Source organism: Eleutherodactylus coqui, chromosome 5, assembly GCF_035609145.1.
Source record: "Eleutherodactylus coqui strain aEleCoq1 chromosome 5, aEleCoq1.hap1, whole genome shotgun sequence".
NCBI classification, from domain to species: domain Eukaryota; kingdom Metazoa; phylum Chordata; class Amphibia; order Anura; family Eleutherodactylidae; genus Eleutherodactylus; species Eleutherodactylus coqui.
Genome location: NC_089841.1, coordinates 74,555,217 through 74,574,813, shown reverse-complemented (window position 1 = coordinate 74,574,813; position 19,597 = coordinate 74,555,217). Strand labels below are relative to the sequence as shown.

At 47.3% G+C, this 19,597-nt stretch overlaps 1 protein-coding gene across 1 annotated transcript in view; it reads right to left on the bottom strand.

Moving 5' to 3' along the window:
* SNX18 (sorting nexin 18) overlaps positions 1-19,597 on the bottom strand; it is a 38,971-nt gene that overhangs the window by 17,391 nt on the left and 1,983 nt on the right. The window lies entirely within an intron of this gene.

Sequence of the window (19,597 nt, the reverse complement as noted above, 5' to 3'; positions counted from 1 at the left end):
ATTACCTTGTGTCTTGTTGCTGTGCTCAGTCCTGCACGGTGTATGACCTGTGATATGAAACTGTCTTCCACAACCTCACCTGGCTGCTCCCAGTTTAAACCTCCTACACCGTTACAGAGTATCGTTTCAGTTACTGACTGTTTCAACCTACATAAGATGATGATGATCCTTATCACCCGTTTGGTATAATTGATTAAGCATACACCTGACTGTAATCCTACAAAATCCCTGACCGTACAAGCGTACTTAGAAGAACGGATGCTGTTTTGAAGGGCGGGCGCACCAAATGAAGATTTGACTTGGATTTCTCTTTTGTTCATTCACTTTGCATTTTGGTAATTGACAATAATGAACTATTAACACTTCCATTTTTAAAAACATTCTTACAGCATTTTTTCCCACACCTGCCTAGAACTTTTGCACAGTACTATAGGGCAGGGCGCTTGGCTATTGTTGTCCTCATGGTCACCGCATTCAGGATGGCCAAGGGGTCCTTAACCCATAATAGGTGAGGGTCCCAGATGCGAGACCTGCTGCACCTATCAGGCATACTTTATGAATTTGCTATAAAGGTCCGAGATTGGAGACCCCGCCAAGGGTGCGTTCACATCTTGCGGAAAACGCTGCAGAAAAGCTTCCCATTAAAGTGCATGGGATTAAGGCAACGCCTGTTCACATGAGGAGGAAAAAGCTGATAATTTTCTGCTGAACCTTTAATTTTACTGCAGAAATTCGTCAACGTGCGAACACAGCCCAAAAAGGAATATTCCGGACTGCAGTAAGCCCCTCTGGCTACACTACTGGAGCGGGGCACAGCAGATTACACATTGGTTTTGTCATGCTGGATATTTCTAGTTCCAGCTCCATTATTACAAGGGAGGAGCGCTGCACAAAAGACATGACTGTCACCGCGAGGACATCAATGACTGCGACTATACAGGCGGAAAGTGCTGGGAGCGCTCGCTTCACCACCAAGGCGGCAACTCATATGCTGGAAACCCTTCACCCGCTGCTGCCAGAAATGACAAGATAAACATATTCACCAACAGAGATAAGCGGCACAATCCGTGCGGCGCCCGCGCTGTCAGACAGCTAGAAAGTGATGCAACGGCTGCCACACACTGCCGGTCCTTCAGCTTTCCGCAAAGTAGTAAGGAAAAGGAATCTTCCTTCTATATATATATATATATATATATATATATATATATATATATATATATATATATATACACATACATATATATACATACATACATACACACACATATATACATATATATATATATATATATATATATATACACACACACACACACACACACACACACACATATACATATATACACACACACACACGGCTGTTTAGAAGGATTATTTGATGTCACGAAGAATGCCAATTAAAAGGGGTTGTGCCAACTTGTACAACCCATCCCGGAATGCAGGCGGCGAACAGCTGACCACCCTGGGTCCTGCTCTCACACCTAGCTGATTTTAGGAAAGGGAAGCTGCCTCCATGTGAACACTTTCCCTGCAAGTGTTAAATAAAAATTTAGTTTGCCTGTAATGACCACCAGAGGGTGCTACGGAGCTTATTGCATACACTGAACTCAGTAATGTGCTCCCTCTAGTGGGGACTTCAAGATGCAGAAAGTACTGCGTTGTTTTTAGCGCCAAACAGGGATCTGACCTCTTAAAAAGGAGTAAATTATTGAGCCCAGAGTACAGGATGTAAATGTGGTGTTAAACGCTGGATATTTAAACCCCATCGCGCCCCATGACTTACATATTCGTCGTGGGGAGGAGGAGGAGGGCAGGTAAAATACTGTATGTTCACGACTTATGGATGTCACAAGCATAATAGTTGAGCCAGCACCATCTGCAGTGGGAGTCGGCTGTGACTGATAGCTGGCCTCAAGCTGCTACATCAGGGATCATGGAGAACACCGATCCCTGCTGTTAACCTATTACATGCCACAAATAACGTTGATTGTTGTATGAAACAAGGTTCACCAAGGGAGAGAGCATGTATGGCATTGTTTTTAGTGTTTCCCCCCCCCCCCCCCCTTTAAGTTTTTATTCTTCCATCGACAGAGCTTTCTGAGGGCCTGCTTTTTGTGTGCGAGAGCTGTAGCTTTTTATTGGTACAATTTTAGGGTGCATATGACTTTGATCACTTATTGCACTTTTTTTTTGCAATGCCAAAAGCATTTTGGCCCTATTTTTCCTCAAACAGCAGTTGCCGTAAGGGATAATTTTCAATTTATTGTACGGGTGGAGACATATACATATGTTTAGATATTTTATTTTCACCTTTCTCTGATTAAACAAAAAAAAAATGGATGAATAGTGTAAAAAATATATAAATGACAAAACTGATGTGTTTTTTCAACCTGCCCTCCAAGAAACTCCTAGAAATTCTACAATACATTATATGCACCCTGAAATGGTAGCAATAAAAACTACAGCTCATCACACAAAAACCCTCATAGAGCCATGTTGATGGAAAAACAAGTTTCTGGGGATTTTGAAAAGTGGAGATGAAAATAAAAAAAAAAAAATTAATAAAAATTTGTCTTTAGATCCAAGATAGGCCATGTCGGTACCGATGCATCTCATCTCCACCAGCAGAATCTGCGGTGTAGAACACGCTGTCAGAACACGATCTCCCCTCTGGACCCCGCAGCTGTGAGTGTCCCGCCCCTTGACACTATTTGTAATGGGAGGGGGTGGGGATAAGTTCCAGAACTTAGCCCCGCCCCTTCCAGACCCTCCCATTGCAAATAGTGGAGAGGGGGCAGGAGCTCAGTGCACTTTTCCTGGCTCTTCCAGCCTCCTCCCCCTGCAGAGGGACACCGTATATCGGCCGGCGTGAAAACCTGGCCGATATACGGTCATCTGAATAAGCCCTAAAGCCAAGCCGCATGTAAAAATAACCGTGGTGATTAAAGCATCCTGCTTCTGCAATCAATCAGCAGTAGGACAGGCTGTCAGCTGTTAGTCACAGCCGATAACCTGGAGGAGGGGGGAGAAGTGGATGCCCCAGCTACAGTGGGAAAGTGTCAAATAAAAAAAACCCAAAAACATGTGAATGTCCCCCAGAGGTCTTATATGACATCATGAGGGACATAGATAGTAAAAAACATAATTACATACACAAATAAATAAAAATTACAGAATACAACAATATATACATAATAACCCAAAGCCGACGCCAACAAAAACAGCCGCTGTATGCGCCCTGTAATCCAAAACAATAGATACTATATATCAAAACATCTGAAACAAAACAAACCCGTTCCCATAGCATATTTACGCTAAAATAAAGTAATTTTAAAAAAACAAAACCATAAATGTTAAAAAAAAATTTTTTATTTATGCTTATTTTTTTTTTAAGCTTTTTACCCCAACTAAAACTATACGGCCTCCTTCCCACGAACGGATTTCCGCCGCGTAATTCGCAGCGGAAATCCGCTGCGCTGCCCGCAGCTATTAGGTTCTATTGAACCTAATAGCTCAGTGCTCACGGTGCGGAATTCCGCACCGTGAATTCACCCGCGGTGAACGCGCGGACGGCTTCCATTGAAGTCAATGGAAGCCGTCTGTTCACGCTATCTTCCGCTGTAGCACAGCGGAAGATAGCGTGAAAACGCTTCCCCGCCCACCGCCGCCGTGTGATGTGACGCAGTGGGCGTGTCACATGACGTGGCGGAGGTGGGCGGGAAAGCGTCAAGCGGGAGTGAGGACGCCGGATCCGCATTTAAGTATGGGGTCTCCTGGGCGGCACCGTGACGGGCTCAGCCGCGGAATTTCACGGCGGAGCCCGTCACGGCCGTGTGCAGCCGGCCTAAAACAGATATTTAAAAGTCGCCCTATATGTCACGGAAAGAAAAAAAAGCAACAAAAATAATTTTGGTAGTTAAAAAGGAAAAAAAAATAAAAAATAGGCCACAGGGCTAATATCCCTAAAAAGGGTCTGGTCCTTAAGGGGTTAAAAGGTTTTGCAAGACCCAGATATGGATGACCTATTATCAGGATACATCATCAATTTCAGATCGGAGAGTTTCTGCTGCTCAGGACCTCTACCAATCAGCTTTATAAAGTGAGCGTTGCAGCAAAGAACAGCGCCGTACATCTCTTAGTGGTGTGCCTGATATAGCACCACAATCCCATTCACTTGAATGTAACCAAGCTGCTCTTAGGCCATGTGACTGATGAACATGATATCATCACTGGCCTGAGAAGAGGCTGTAGCGCTCACTTGAGTGCCACAGTCTCTTCAATCGGCTGATCGTTGGGGTCCTGAGAAGTAGACCCGCCAACTTGATATTGATGATCTCAGTCCTGAAAAGGACTTTGCCGCCCCGTGTGGACGAGATTTCTGAGAAATCTCGTGCACATGGCTGGCTAATCCCGGGATTAGCGGCCGCAGGCGGATTTGCCGTGGCGAAATTCCGGACAAAATCTTCGCGGCAAATCCGCCCTGTGTGAACCCAGCCTTACAGCAGCAGCAATGGGCGTACGAGTTTCAAAATCTCATTCACACACATTACAGTAAATATCCGCAGCGGAGTTGGACCTGCGGTACGGAACGTAAATCCACAGCATGTCACTAGCCGCGGCTTTGCGGTGTGGATTCCACCTTTTCAAATGAGGGGGCTAGTTCTGCACCAAATGCGGCGGATTTTGCTGCAGTTTTTACGAGGACCAGCCTATGTACTCAAGACACTGCCAAAATCCCAGCAGGGTTCTTCAATGCACAGAGAGGTTTCTGGCACGGGGAAGGGAATCTGTCTTGCTTAAAGGGACGGCTCAGCTTTAAAGAACCTACTTTTTGTGTATAAGGAAGCTGCCTTCTGAGCAATTCGCTCATTCCTGTATGGATTCCATTACTGTTAGCAGGCAGATGGGGGTATACAAGTCCACTCATCTATCTATACATGTGCAATGGTTTGTGGTAACACCACCTTGCCCCCATTGGGAGTATTCATTAGAGGCCCCCAGCTCTCTTAGAGTCCTGATGTGGTTAACCTTATAAATGCCCTTCAGCCTCGCCATGAAGTCTAGTGCAGCGTCTGCTTTCTGGAATCCATTGCGTATAGCATTACACGAAATGCCACTTTTCTCCGGGGCAGACATGGGATCTGACGAGCTTTGGGGATGACGTGAGCGCACGGAAGGAGTCAGTCCCTCCAGCAGGGTGGAAGACTTACTACGAGAACATAGGACTCATCGCTTCTGATTCACATACGTATTCGCGCCCAGTCTAGCCAGAAACGTGCATTCATTTTTTGGCTACTGTCTAAACATAAATGCCCAGTGGCTACACAGAGTTGTATAATGTACATGGGCGATTCAAAGGTCTGGGCCACCTGGAATATCTTCTGAACAAAGTAGGAAGCTTTGTGGAACATTTATGGCGCTATGGGAGTGCTTGTCAGCCATCTTGGATTTAGCTATAAAAAAAAAAAAAAAACTTCTATGGAAATGGGGTCCATCAAGGACAGAACTGAGATCATCCCGATGGTTTACACTACCTAGACAGCCAGGACAAACCGAGAACTGGTTGTCCGAGCAGTGTTTCCGATATCCGAGTGGCAACAGCTGTGCTAGCTGTTTTTACAAACAGTCCACATAAAAGCACAGCTGTTGCCACCTGGGGACCGGAAACACTGCTCGGACAGGCAATCACTACTCTGATTGTCCAAGCAATGCCAACCATTAAGATGATTTCAATTGTACCAGAAGAGGCTAGTGGCTTCTTCTGGTACCTGTAAAGATATGGGATTAGTGTTTTTCATATCACATAATTCAACATAACTTGATTAATAGTCAACAAGACATCATCCATAAATCCAAAAGGGTTGCAGGTATTTAAAATAATAATGAAAAAAAAAAAAAAATACGATTGCACTTATCCATGCTGAAGTTCTACCCTTAAAGGGGTTGTCCCGCGACAGCAAGTGGGGTTATACACTTCTGTATGGCCATATTAATGCACTTTGTAATATACATCGTGCATTAAATATTGGCCATACAGAAGTTATTCACTTACCTACAGGGGGTCCCCCCCCCTGTGCTGGCGTCCCCGTTTCCATGGCGCCGACCAAACTTCTCCTCTGGTCGCAGGAACAGTCGCGCTTGCGCACTGAAGATTCCTCTTCTGGATGGTCCGGGCTCACGAGCTGCGTCCTGGCTCCTCCCTCTTCTCCGCGTCATCGCGTTGCTCCGCTCCCGTCACGTGGTGCCGATCAGCCAATGAGGTGGCTGTAATCGGCAGTGGAGCTCAGACTGGAGAAGAACATCCACGGTGCACCATGGGAGAAGACCAGTGGTGCACCTTGGGAAATGACGACAGCCATCTTGGAAGAAGAATTTTATAACTTCATAAAACGGCTTCATGGTGAGTAGAAACGCTCTATACAAACGAATTACATGGGTAGTTTGTGATGTTTGCTGAACATGGGGGACTGAGCTGTGAAAAAAAAAAAATTTTCATTTTGGCCGCGGGACAACCCCTTTAAATCATGTATCTCATGATCTCCTTCCCACTGAAGTTTTTTTTGGCTCAATCCAACATGGCCGCCGCCAAGATGGCCAACAGTCACCACCATAGTGCCAAAGAGTTACAAAGTTACCTACTTGAATCTTTGCTGGGTGGCCCTGACTTTTGAATCACGCCACAATTACACCTCTCAGTTCCATTTGACCAAAGTCCTTTTTTCTTTCTCCCCCAAATCTTGGACAACTATTCTCTCGCGGTTTTCAGCCCAGCTGAAATGTAACGTAGTGCGGGAAGGGGGAGGGGGGTTTGTACCATTTCGGATTTGTGGCCCAGACAGACATACTGACTCCTAAACAGAGTCCAAAGCAGTTCTATTGTCAGAATAATCCCATCCAGCGAGCCGGTCCAAGCAGACAGAACAGGGAGAAGTAACACTTCCTGCACACAAAGGGCCGGCATCTAGTGTTTCACTGCTGAGGTCAGACCATGGGAGAGGCCATGACGTGATGCCGCTCTCCCTCCAAGATCAGGGCAGCTCAGGACGCTGCAGCCGGCACTACATCATCTTTCCAGGCAATGCAAGACCAGACTGCGGAAAATACCTGGAATCAGTAATGGAACGCAAAAGTGCAGAGCGACTCCTCGGAAATCTACATAAGTAGTCCAGCAACCTAGTAAATGTATTGCATTACTGATCCTCAGTTTAGCCGGTATTATACCCCAGAGCTGCAATCATTATTCTGCTGGTAAAGTCACTGTATACATACATTACTTATCCTGCACAGATCCTGAGTTACATTACCTATCATACTCCAGAGCTGCACTCACTATTCTGCTGGTGGAGTCACTATGTACATACATTACTTATCCTGCACAGATCCTGAGTTACATTCCCTATCATACTCCAGAGCTGCACTCACTATTCTGCTGGTGGAGTCACTATGTACATACATTACTTATCCTGCACAGATCCTGAGTTACATTCCCTATCATACTCCAGGACTGCACTCACTATTCTGCTGGTGGAGTCACTGTGTACACACATTACTTATCCTGTACTGATCCTGAGTTACATCCTGTATTATACTTCAGAGCTGCACTCACTATTCTGCTGGTGGAGTCACTGTGTACATACATTAATTGTCCTGCACAAATCCTGAGTTACATGCTGTATTATACTCCAGAGCTGCACTCACTATTCTGCTGGTGGAGTCACTGTATACATACATTACTTATACTGTATTGATCCCGAGTTACATCCTGAATTATACCCCAGAGCTGCAATCATTCTGCTGGAGAAGTCACTGTGTACATACATTACTTATCCTCTACTGATCCTCAGTTTGGCCGGTATTATACCCCAGATGCAATCATTATTCTTCTGGTGGAGTCACTATGTACATACACTACTTATCCACTACTGATCCGGAGTTACATTCCCTATCATACTCCAGCACTGCATTCACTATTCTGCTGGTGGAGTCACTGTGTGCATACATTACTTATCTTCCACTGATCCTGAGTTATATCCTATATTATACCCCAGAGCTGCACTCACTATTCTGCTGGTGGAGTCACTGTGTACACACATTACTTATCCTGTACTGATTCTTAGTTACATGCTGTATTATACTTCAGAGCTGCACTCACTATTCTGCTGGTGGAGTCACTGTGTACACACATTACTTATCCTGTACTGATTCTGAGTTACATGCTGTATTATACTACAGAGCTGCACTCACTATTCTGCTGGTAGAGTCACTGTGTACATACATTACTTATCCTGTACTGATTCTTAGTTACATGCTGTATTATACTTCAGAGCTGCACTCACTATTCTGCTGGTGGAGTCACTGTGTACACACATTACTTATCCTGTACTGATTCTGAGTTACATGCTGTATTATACTACAGAGCTGCACTCACTATTCTGCTGGTAGAGTCACTGTGTACATACATTACTTATCCTGTACTGATTCTTAGTTACATGCTGTATTATACTCCAGAGCTGCACTCACTATTCTGCTGGTGGAGTCACTGTGTACATACATTACTTATACTGTACTGATCCCGAGCTACATCCTGAATTCCGCACAGAAATACGCAAAAAAAGCTGCTTCAAAATCTGCCCCAAATGGCACGAGGTTTGGAGGCAGGCTGCTGCAGAATGCCCACTGTGGACAAGTCAGCCCCGTGTGCCCCCCGCTTGAGGGCATCTTCACATGTTGTGGGCTTAGTGGGCGTCCTCAGATTTTCTGCATACAGTAGAGTTTGATGTGGATTCGCTGTGAAAAACCTGCAACAAATCTGCCAAATGTGACGGTACCTTAAAGGCACACGGCTGTAATCTAGGGCCGTGTGCTGGCTTATATATTGCACATTATAGCCTATGAGGCTTTTTGCATGCAGTCAGCCCGCATAGAAGAATGGCATGTCCACTTACTGCCTGCTTTCACATGAAAGGTGGGGGGTCTGTGTAGACCACATTATGGCTGTGTACATTTGGTCTTACAGCGACCCTCCAGCCTTGGACTAACAAAGATGGCCGCATGAGCTTCTCCGACCACCTGTGCATGTAGTCTAAGACACTACATACTGATTGGGCTGCCCACGTGACCAGCACTGGCCAATTAGGACAACATGTAGTGTCTTCGACTACCGATGTGGACATCCTTACTACCGGTAGCCCAGGACCAGAGTGTCTCTTTAAACGCAAGACTGTCTGAGAGGCGACACCAGGCAGCCCGATCACAGCCGATTTGTAGAGGTTGGCATCTCATTCATCTGGCTAGGGCTTGCCAACATCCACCACCATGAATATGGAAGAAATGGATTTTGGCGGACAGTTTCTGCAGTGTGAATAGATCCTATTATCATAACCTGCCAAGCGGCTAGCAGCCCCCCACCGTATGCTTAATGGGGTTCTGTCATTTAAAAAACCCCATTGCTTCCTTGTCAGTCTACTTCACCTCAGGGCCCCGGCACACTTGCGTTTTTTTTTAATACTGCGATATGGCAGTTTTTTTTTTTTACCGCAATTATCAGTAGGACCTTCTAATGTTAAAAACACATATCACAAAGCACAAACTTGCAATTTTTGAGCGATACGTTTTTTAACGTTAGAAAGTCCCAATGACATTTGCGTTAAAGAAAAAAAAACATAGCGATATCGCAGTGTTAGGAAAACGCTGGTGTGCAGGAGCCCTCACTGATCCTCTCCTGATCCTTCACCAGGCCGATACATTTTTTTTTACCAGCCTATTAAAGGTCGGTATATTTGCATTCTTCCTGGAAGCGCAGTTTGAATTCCCCGCCTCCAGCAAAGATAATGCTCTGATTAGCTAGCCAGTGCCGGCGTCAGCCAATTAGAAGCCGGTGCTGGGTTAACCAATCACAGCCATTCAATGACGTCATTGAATGGCTGTGATTGGTTAACCCAGTGCCAGCTTTTATTGGCCGGCGCTGGCTAGCCAATCAGAGCATAATCGTTGCTGGAGGCGGGGAATTCAAACTGCGCTTTCAGAGAGATATGCTCTGCCGGCATGGAGGACATTGCGGCAGCCTGCAGGAAGGATGGGGACCCACAAGTGCACCGGAACGCTGGCGGTAGGGGAGTATTGGTGTTTGGCCAGCTTATGTGGGATGTTACCATTATTACAGGGGGCCACTGTGGGATGTCACTATTAATGCTGGGGCCGCTCTGTGGGAGGTCACTATTAACGCTGAGGCCGCTCTGTTGTGGGGTGTCACTATTCCCACAGGGAGCCACTGTGAGAGGTCACTATTACCAATGGGGCCGTTCTGTGGGAGGTCACTATTAATGCTGGGGCCGCTCTGTGGGGGGTGTCACTATTGCTACTGGGGGCCACTGTGAGATGTCACTATTAACGCTGGGGCCGCTGTGGGGTGTCACTATTACCACAGGGGGCCACTGTTAGATGTCACTATTACCACTGGGGCCTCTCAGGGGGATGTCACTATTACCACTGGGGCCGCTCTGAGGGGGGACATCACACGTGCCTGTGTGTAGATTGTATATGATGCGAGCGTCTGTTCACACTAAACGTCATCTACTCACGAGAACACGCTGGCCTGGATCCTGCACATGTCCACAGCTGCTGGACGGGATCCAGGAGATAAAGGAGAATAAAAATGCTGCGATAAGCCACACCTTTTTTTTTTACCATGAACGGTATTTTTTTTCGTGACAAAGGTGGCAATCCTACCTGCAGTCCCGGGGTGGTCACCTCACCTCCAGCTGGCTGATTCTTCTGGTTCCTGTGACATTACGTACATTCACAGGCACACTCCTTCCTGCCCGGCAATGTAAGTTACGTCACAGTCCAGCAGGGGGAGTGTTGAGCTATTGCAGACACTGCTCATGCCCGCTGTCTCGGCAATAGATCAGCATTCATCCTAGCCAATGAACACTACATCACAGGGATGGGACCTTCACTGACCTGCAGGAAGGAGATTGAGAGTAATGCAGCCTTCATAACAAGCCGGCCGGCTGGAGGCAACGTAACCCGGAGGACTGCAGAAGATCAGCACTGAGAAGTTGCGGTAAGGAGACTGCCTGTGGAAGAATAGGCGAGTGTAGAAGTTTATTTTTTTTTAAACCCCTTTAATGTGTGCGTTTGCTGTGATGGGGGAAGAGTAAAAAAAAAAAAAAACAAACGAAAAAAAATGATCAAGTCGCATACCACACATGCAATGTTGAAAACGTAATCATACGATTAAAATGATGGACAAGTTTTTTTCCAGACACTTTCTTCATGTAAGTTTCTCATATACATGAAAGTGCCCTTTAGGAGGGTCCTTCTAGCTGCTAGAAGCAGGCAGGTATATGCACACTACAACCGTGCCCCGCCAAACCTCCGCACCGCTCCTGGTCCCCCCCCCCCCCAAATCGACCTTATTGTGTAGCCCCAATACAGCAGCTACAGAAATGCGCTTCCAGCCCGTTATGAAGAACGTGAAGTCTATGAGATTTCAGAGCATTCCTCCTAGATGTCAGTACACACCGCACGCTGCTCTGTGGGTAACCCATACAGCATCTTCCAATTACCAGCGCTCGTACGTATGGAAGTATGCCACAACTCAAGTCTACAGAGTTCAAAGTCACCGGGAAGGGGAGGGTTCCCAGTAAGTGCCCGCCACTGTTTTGTTTTTTTACTTAGATGGACGGAAAAAAAACCCCCGCCCATTCAAGAAGTAAATGGATACATTAAAAAGGTCTGAATTTGCATGGCATAGGAAGCGGTGCATTCCATGGTTTGTTTTCTTCCTACACACCCATTGACTTCAATGGGAGTTTTAAAATTCCATCAATTAGGCTGGTACTACTGATGACCTATTCCCAGGAGGTTCCACAGCCGTAAACTGACAGAGGATTTTGTTGCAGAAATGCTGAAGATTTGTAGCTGAATTTTCCACTGTAAATTCCATCTCCAGAAATTATGGCAAAATCCACGGCATTCTGCCACATGCCGAATTCTGACACAGAAACAAGCATTTTTGCATGAATTAGTGACAAGTCACTTCTTAAAGGAGATGTCCCGAGGCAGCAAGTGGGTCTATACACTTCTGTATGGCCATAATAATGCACTTTGTAATGTACATTGTGCATTAATTATGAGCCATACAGAAGTTATAAAAAGTTTTATACTTACCTGCTCCGTTGCTGGCGTCCTCGTCTCCATGGTGCCGACTAATTTTCGCCCTCCGATGGCCAAATTAGCCGCGCTTGCGCAGTCCGGGTCTTCTCCTCTTCTCTATGGGGCTCCGTGTAGCTCCGTGTAGCTCCGCCCCGTCACGTGCCGATTCCAGCCAATCAGGAGGCTGGAATCGGCAATGGACCGCACAGAAGCCCTGCGGTCCATGAAGACAGAGGATCCCGGCGGCCATCTTCAGCAGGTGAGTATGAAGACGCCGGACCGCCGGGATTCAGGTAAGCGCTGTGCGGGTGGTTTTTTTAACCCCTGCATCGGGGTTGTCTCGCGCCGAACGGGGGGGGGGTTTAAAAAAAAAAAAAACCCGTTTCGGCGCGGGACATCTCCTTTAATGCAAAACGTGATTGTTCCCTGCAAGAGAAACCAAGTAATCTTGTAGATATGATGCCTTTTAATGGCTAACAAAGATACATGATGTTAATGCGAGCTTTCAGACCTCACAAGGGCCTTCCTCAGGCATAATGGAACAAATCTAAAGACATGTGTAATAAATACACATGATCACATGGGAGGGCAGGAACATAGTGAACCTAATGTGCACTAGATAAATACCAGAGACAGGATGAGAGGGCACAGACATGTTGGGATCAATAGCAGTTAGATAAACACCAGGGAGGGACGACCATAACAGTAAATAATTAGTCCAGTGACAAGGAATGTGAAATCTGTCCTTCAGACCTGCGAACAAAGAAGGTGAAACAATACCTCTGCAGCGCCACCTATTGGATGGCAGCATTCCTTCAAATCAATGTATGAGTTTTTACCAAGTTTCTAAAACAAGGATTGGGAAATGCACCCCTTCTGGGTGCTCTATTGGGGAGAGATGATGCCTTTCCCCCCCCAGGTGTCTCCACACACCCTGGGTGCTTTGCTTAAGAACACCCCTCTTGACCTCCCTCAGATCTTTTATATTCTTCGCTGGTGCAAGAATCCCGTTGGAAGGTTCATTCCATTCTTGAGGGCATCAAAATGCTTCTTAATGCAGTAACTGGCAGAAAAGTGTCAGAATTCCGCATGCAACATTTGCCCATAGTCAGGGCTAGCTCCGTGCCAAAACCCATGGCAGAATGCTGCGGATTTTGACACGGTGTTCAGGAGTGGCATTCATATGGAAACTTCCAGAGCAAATTCTGCCCTTTGAACATATCCTTGCAAACTGTGAAATTCACACTAAAAGGTACCAGAAATGCAGCTGAAAAATCCACAGCAAAATCCACATAAAAAAACCAAAACACACTATTGGTCCAGGTATTATAGACACGTGACTATGCGCTCTGAGACGTGACCCGAGTCGTATTCTTACCCCACCGAGGTCCCTGGTATTATCATAATGACTAAGGAATGTAAGTCTTGCTCCCGGTCACATGACTTGGGTATCATGTGATCATCCATCTATTCCTGACCTCTGTATGAGCCGTTCCAATACACTCCCTCATATTCATGGTTACTGCAAGCCAGCCCTCCAGACCCCAGAAGAGGTATGGTCAAACAGCTGAAGCCTATAAACAACACGTGTGAAGTCACCATTTACTATCTCATGATCCTCTTTCTGGAGCGCCGGGTTCTTTTTTTTTTATATACCTTGTTACTATTTCTTTCTCCAACCAATCCTGGATTTGGAATTCCCCTTTGACGCTCTCTGACTATAGGATGTCCACGTGACCAGGAAGGATCTGCACCTCTAACACCACCTACTTAATATTGATACCGCTAACCACTGGCGTAACTATAGGGGATGCAGGGGATGCGGTTGCACCCAGGCCCAGGAGCCTTAGGGGGACATAAGGCCTCTCTTCTCCATATAGGGAGCCTAGTAGTATGAATAAAGCATTATAGTTGGGGGTTTTGCATTGGGGCCCAGGAGCTTCAAGTTACGCCTCTGCCGCTAACGGAGACCCCAGGCGTGGTGGACGGTCCACTCACGCCAGGTAAGTCAACCCCCTTTTTTTTGGAAGCTTTATTCCCTAACTATTCTCAGGAGCGCTGCCTCATCTACCGGCTTTCTTTGGTCCAGTTCTTGATTGATTTCAGCAACTACAGTGCTCCCCTCCAAATACTGAGCCCCTATTACAGCGCGCATCCCCCACCGAACAACTTCTACGCCGGCCGTGGTGGCATTCAGTGGTGGCATTCAGTAGTGGCTGCCAGGTGAGCGACGGGCGCTGCTTTGAGGGCTCAGTATTTGGAGGTGAGGGGACGGGGAACGCCGTCACTGGCGGAAATCAGCTGCGAACCTGCAGCTGAAACACAGTCAAAGTCTAGAAAAAAACAGCAGATGATTTTGGCGCGGTTTTTGGTGCGGAAATGCTGCGGATTTTTCCAATGCATGTGAACGCACCTTTAATCTGCAACGTGTGGGCGACTAGCTATGAAACAACAGGACGTTCCTCCACAATCACACAGGGTATGTGCATAGATAACAGTGGCTCGGAGTGAGGTCATGGCAGGAATGTCACCGATCGCTGCGTGCCAACATCCACATGCCAGCTCTGCTGTCTGCTTCTATACGCTTCTCACATCCCCAAAAACAAGCTCCCGGGTACATTCGCACCAGGTGTATCAGCTGTACTAGCCCCTTGTGCAAGCGGACCAGTATTAGAAATGGTGGAGGGTAAGCGGGGCCTGATACAGATTTTAGACCGAGGACCAAGAGCTACAAACTGCACCAACACCACATACAAGAAGCTGCCATGCTAGGTCCATGAAATATACGACATATGATGGGTGAGGGGGTCACATCTATAACGTGTGATGACATCATACATCCTGTCATGCTGCCGCAGTCACATGATGTCATTGTGGATGACATGTTGCTGTGTTGCGATCGTAACAGAGGAGCTTTTTAAAAAAGATCAGAAACGCTCTTTTCTCCTTAGGGAGAGCAACTATATACTATAAATAAGTGAGGAGACTCAAATGGCCACTCACGCTCCTCTGGGTATCCATCTCCCTTATTTAAAAAAAGATGACATGGGGGGGATTTATTCAGGAGGGTTTTCGGAAGTTCGCCTTTCCATTATTTGCGCCGCAGCGTTGTACGCTGATGAGAAGTTTGTCACATCTTTCAATACATCTAGAGGTAAGCACTTTTTATGCAGCCCGACTTCCAGAGCGAGACGCCATATATTTTAGGTAGCTGAAGTTCTTAAAAGCGACCCTCCGGGTTTTGGGACACGATTCTGTCCAGAGATTAGAGGGGGCTATTACCTGTAGATGATCTTATCAGCGGTCTCTCAATTCTTCCTGACAGTTTAGGGCAGCCATGATGGCTGCCGCCATCTTTACATGGCCTAATTACATATGGTTCATTGGTAGTGTTAGCGCATTGGAAATCCTATACCTGCTCTGCGATTGGCCAGTGCTGCTCACATGATCAGTGCATAGTATAGTTGGGAAATGGCAGCTGCCCAAAAACAGCACCCTGTACAAAAAGGCTGCCGTTAGTTATATCTAAGAGTTATATATCCCATCTGCCCTCCCATCCCAAAACTGAAAGGTCACTTTAAATCAGTCTAAAAACCATCATCGTCACCCTTTCTGTCCACGGCGTAAAAGTGAGACATAAAACAAAAAAACAACACAGGACTTTCTGCCTTTATGACAAGAGTAGGCTAGGGCACTGTTGATGAACTCCTCCCAAAGTTAATTACTCTTGTACTGGGAGGGAAAAGACCCCTTAAGCCCCCTTCTCCACATTGGACAATCCCTACCCATTAGGAGCCCACTTACAAGCACCCATCAACATTTTGGAAGCCGATCGGCAGTCTTGTGGTGCCATGTTCATGAAGCAATCCGTAGTCCTATATGTGCCGAAACCATTATGGTGATAGCCCCATTGTTGTCGGTGTTTACGTGCTGCCAACAACTGATGATTCTTATGGGCCATTTACACGGGAAGATCATCGCCCCTATCCGTTCACCTGTTACAGAAAGTCAGCAGAAAGACGATCGCTGGATCGCGGGCTTCTTGTTCTGAGTAAAGGCTCCCATAGGGGGCGAAGCGCTGAGCGAGAAGCCCGCGATCCAGCGGTGAAGCCTGTAAGGGCTCTGCAGGAGCGCTGATTACCATAGCGGTGACGTCAGTGCCCGTGCCGTCGTTTACCTGACCGTCTGTAAGGGCTCTGCAGGAGCGCTGAGCACCTTAGCGGTGACGTCAGTGCCCGTGCCGTCGTTTACCTGACCGTCTGTAAGGGCTCTGCAGGAGCGCTGAGCACCTTAGCGGTGACGTCAGTGCCCGTGCCGTCGTTTACCTGACCGTCTGTAAGGGCTCTGCAGGAGCACTGATTACCATAGCGGTGACGTCAGTGCCCGTGCCGTCGTTTACCTGACCGTCTGTAAGGGCTCTGCAGGAGCGCTGAGCACCTTAGCGGTGACGTCAGTGCCCGTGCCGTTGTTTACCTGACCGTCTGTAAGGGCTCTGCAGCAGCGCTGAGCACCTTAGCGGTGACGTCAGTGCCGGTGCCGTCGTTTACCCTACTGTCGTCCTGTGTAAAAGGAACATTAATAGGAGGTAACGATCAGGTGAAGGAGCAGTAGAATGCTTCTGATTGGTCCGTGTAAGATGGCCTTTACACGGATTCCTTGACAATACGCTGATCACAAGGTGTCTTAATCCTGGCACCAGCGATTGGACATGATCCATGCGGAAACCTGCGCTAATTCTCACGGGTGTGTGCAGCCCATCTGCAGGCCGTATTTTTAACCAACTGATACCGACCCGCTGAATTAAATTGCTGCATCCAGACTTTATTTGTTCGTTTTAACGTGCGGATCGCTGTTGTGCGCTAAAGAATTGCAGCATTCCCTATTTTGGTCGGTATTCCCAGAGCAAAAACCGCCGTGCACATCTATGGGAGCGCAAAAAACACGGCGAAAACAGATGTCACATGTGGGGGGAAATTCACGAAGCCTGACATTTCCATCAAGAGTCTGAGGCCTCATGCCCACGGGCACGCACAGGTTCTGAGGGTGGAATCCTGTGCCCGCAGGATGAGACCTAAAAAGCCATTTTCTAACCTGTCCTGATGCGGTGCGGGTCTTCTCTGTCGCGACTGGATCTTCTTTCTTCTGCACAGCAGATGCGCTCCCTGTGGGGGCCGCAGAAAAATGGAACATGCTGCGTTTTTGACCTGCACGCCGCGGAAAAAATGACATCCGCCCAGCTATGGGCATACTGAACTGTGGATCGTCTGCACGGGTGAGAAGCGGAGATTCCGCAATTCAGTTATGCCGTAAACATGAGGCCTGAGGCCAGTCTCACGCGACCGGATTTCTATTGTGGGATCCACACAGATTGAAAGACTAGAACATTCGCACGACCGCTCAGATGAGTGGATAGCAATTGCGATTTCCGCAAGCTGATTTAATCAATGGAAGCCGTCCGACCCGCAGCCCATACCTAATTGACAATGCGGAGACATCACTGGCATAACTTATCCCAGTTTCTGATGAAAATTACACATAAATCTGTCAGTTCCTGGTGGCCACGCCCCCTCATGAAAACCCCTCCCACGTTTTTACAATAATAGCAAGGCCAGCGCAAAAACCCTAAAAGATATAAATTTTTGCGCAGTTATAAGGCTTTATGAATGTACCCGTGTTATTTGGGGGGGGAAAATCACACCAGTTGAACCCCCCCCCCCCTCGCGTCATTTTTCTCGTGTGAAAAATGCAGTGAATGCGAACGCAACGCAGGACGTAAATAAAGTGCGTATGCATCAAAAGCGCACCCACACGGTGAAAGTTTCAAGGAACAAAACTGCATCCGCCTGTGTGAATGCGGCCCAAGTGTTCAGCCTCCCAGCAGCGCCACCATAGGGGAAAATGAAGAATTACACCGCGCCTATTCATATCAATGAGATGCCTGTGTAACAAAGGACAGGTCAGGTCCTCCACAACGTGAGACGCTCTTGTAACCGCTCTCCACTCCGGCCAAGAGATGAGGACCTCCCAATTAACTCCCTTATAGGTTATTTGAAAAGGTGTCTGATAAAGTGGACAATCCCTTTAAGAGGTCCATTCATTAATAGAGAACAGAGAAATCATTGCTAAGTGTGACCGGGGGCCTACAGTAACCCATCCGCAGTATACACCCCGAGGGCTCATGTCCACCTTGTGATGATTAACATCGGCCGCGGTCCTCTATTACCCCTACGGTAAATCTTGTAGTAACACGCCGGGGCTTATTGCCACAGTAAACTATGAACAGGAAAGACGTCTCACCCTGAGGATCAGCGCGAGAAGACGTGGAAACAGGAGCCGCGTCTACTGCATGAGAATCCGAGAGCTGACGACCCGACGGAGGGGGAAGAGGAGGGCAGAAACCTCCATCTGTTCCCTATTACAGCAGTAAGATCCTCGCACGTAACACAAGACATGGCAGTCGGCATCTCTACAGGGAAATATCACCACAACCGTGGAGCGAACCGCGGCTTACCAAACAATGAGATGGGGAAATTGCGCAAGTTCTGGCTGAATATTTATGAAAGCCGGCGCCATATGTAACACGTATGCCGCACGGCTGCACTTTTTTTACCTTTTCCTTCATACATTAAGGATGTGAGTCTCAGTAATGCCAGAATTTTACCGCTATTTACGGGCCACCGAATACCGCCATGAACCCTAACCCCTCAGTGGGTTGGATGTAATATTCTACAAGGCGTCTACGCATTAAAAAAGTGCCAGAACTGTCCTCATTGGTCAGGATCGCCATTACGGCTCCCAGAGGGGCATCACCAAGCTTTCCTGGAGCCCAGAACAACAAATCGTGATGCAGGAGTAGAAGATATCAGCGTATAAGGTCCTATTCAGAGAAGGCTGGGCTACAACCCCTGAGGAGGCCGTCATACAGATGGTCACCCAGCTTTCCGAGAACTAGGTTAAAACGACATGGCCCGACTGCTGGGCAAACGAAGTTCAAAAGAGAATTCAGTCCCGATAGGACCCTAAAATGTCCTACGACCACCAGACTCAACATGAAACAGCAACCAAACCTAGTCACTTCAAGGCAGAGAACGCATCCAGAACAAAACAAGGCACAATGTGCCACGCTACAACCGAGAGGTGTGACACCAACCATAAAGGGGTATCCCTGACAACCGGCTTGTGGCATATCAACTAGACATGGCCACGTTCCCGTTGAAATCAATGGGAGCACTGCGCTGCTTCTCCATTTCCTGCTTCTCGTAGTCAGGACGTCACTTCCAGTCCTGGCCAGAAGAGGAGCAGGCAGTGGTGAAGCAGCGCAGTGCTGCCATTGATTTCAATGGGACTTAAGCCGGCGATGCACTTCCTCCCCTGTCCATTGATAACATCTGACCTGCTGCACTAGACAATCAGCTGATTGACAGGGGTCCCAAACGAC